Below are 1789 nucleotides of genomic sequence, written 5' to 3'. Positions count from 1 at the left end.
TGACGCTGAGGGAACCTGACCAAACGTCAATATATGACGAGTCGGGAGTGAGAATGTGTTCCTTCACACTGCGCAAGCGCACAGCAGTAAATCCTAAGCAATGTGATGAGGACCTATAATGCTGAGAGTGAATGTGGAAGTTTGGGTGTTGCGGTGGAAAATTACCTCGGGGTGAAGTAGGTCAAAATGCATCAACACGACGAATCTAATGTGACATTTAAAACTCTAACCTTAACCCAACATCTGGTTTGAGGTGATTCCTCTGGAACCTGTTGGAGGAAAAATATCCCAACTTCAGAAGATGAGCTTTAACCTAACAGAGCTCTGTGGTTCCTCCTATCAGTATGAGAGTCAGGGTGAGGAGGCGCCATGTTAGGAAGAGAAATGGAAGCTGCAGGATCTTCAGAACAAAGGGTTCAGCTGTTAGCTGTGGCTCTGCATCACTAACATAAAATCCTCCAGTAAGTAAATACTTAAAGCAAAATACATGCAACATGTTTCATTTACTTTCACTACTCAATAGGAAGAAACACATTGACAATAAAAATCAGTCCATGGTTCATTATTTCATATTTTGGCTGAATTATGATAAACTGCCATTTTACAGCAATAGACTATATTATAAAATATTGTATTATCTCACAAAGGGGGAAACTCCTGTGCGACAACAGCGAGAAACGATTGAAGCACGTAGATTCACACAAAGATGAAGCATAAAAAACAAATGACTGTAACATGCTGTACAATATTAACAGGAATGTGTAACTGAGTGTCTTCAGAAAATGCGCATGTTGTGTTTGAGTAATAAAAATACATCAGGCTGTGTGTTTTAAATGTCGTCAATGGCTGCATGTACACAACCTTAAATGTAGTAACAACCAGACAGATATATCTACAAACTGCTCACCTGCTGGACAGCAGCAGCGGCGTTAGCTGCGTCTGAGTCGGTGTTCACCGAGGGCCTCCGTCGGCTCCGAAGCGGCTAACGAGGCTAATGAAGCTAACGAGGCTAACGAGGCTAATGAAGCTAACGAGGCTAACGAGGCTAATGAAGCTAACGAGGCTAACGAGGCTAATGAAGCTAACGAGGCTAACGAGGCTTTCCATTCTCTCCTCTACGGTGACAAAAACGACTCATTGCTCACGGCTCCATCGAGCTGCCGCTGAATATTGAAATCTGATGCAAAGTAAAGCCGGCATCTTTGTTCACTGCTTGCTTGTAGCTTCCATCATTCCATGTTGCAGTGAGTTTGAAATGTTGCGCCTTTTTTTCCCTTCTCTCTTTGCTGCTGTCTGACCACAGCCAATCAGTGAACAGGAGCGAAACAGGGCCAGCTTTGAGAAAAAGCCTGTGGAAACGCTGGTAATGCCAGCCGAGTAGAGCTGAACAGGTGGAAAAAGGGCTAATGGGTGTTTACCAGCCTTAATAGGTGTTTGGTTATGTGTGACTGTTGCCTGTCTTATATGTTATGGCTATTGTTGAGAAAAAATGATTATTTTTAGTGTTTAACATAGTTTAAACCTTTTAGAACAAATTTCTTAAGTTTGAACAGGTTTGTGTTAGTGATTTAAAACCCGAAGAACTATTGCTGGGTTAAGTATTTAAAGTACAAAGGAGAATAGAGATCTGCAGGAGAGCCTCGGCTCAGAGCYCTGGGGTCTTATCATTAAAGACAGGAGGTCATAAATTAACACATGCAGGAAGGTGGAGGACAGAATCACTTGAATTACTCTGAGAAAGGAAACTTTGGTCGGTTCATGTAACCAGGATGAGAAGTCTTCCAAAACT

At 42.3% G+C, this 1789-nt stretch overlaps 1 protein-coding gene and 1 long non-coding RNA gene across 2 annotated transcripts in view; one reads left to right on the top strand and one right to left on the bottom strand.

Annotated features, from left to right (window-relative positions):
• spam1 (sperm adhesion molecule 1) overlaps nucleotides 1–1320 on the bottom strand; it is a 29597-nt gene extending 28277 nt beyond the window's left edge. The window contains exon 1 of the mRNA XM_008402571.2: nucleotides 908–1320. The gene's annotated coding sequence lies outside the window, so the exon portion shown is untranslated. The remainder of the gene's footprint in view (nucleotides 1–907) is intronic.
• LOC103460419 (uncharacterized) overlaps nucleotides 1–1789 on the top strand; it is a 37043-nt gene that overhangs the window by 9044 nt on the left and 26210 nt on the right. The window lies entirely within an intron of this gene.

Source organism: Poecilia reticulata, unplaced genomic scaffold (genome assembly GCF_000633615.1).
Source record: "Poecilia reticulata strain Guanapo unplaced genomic scaffold, Guppy_female_1.0+MT scaffold_240, whole genome shotgun sequence".
In the NCBI taxonomy this organism is placed as follows: domain Eukaryota; kingdom Metazoa; phylum Chordata; class Actinopteri; order Cyprinodontiformes; family Poeciliidae; genus Poecilia; species Poecilia reticulata.
The sequence above is the reverse complement of the archived record's forward strand: the minus strand, read 5'-3'. Positions and strand labels throughout refer to the sequence as shown.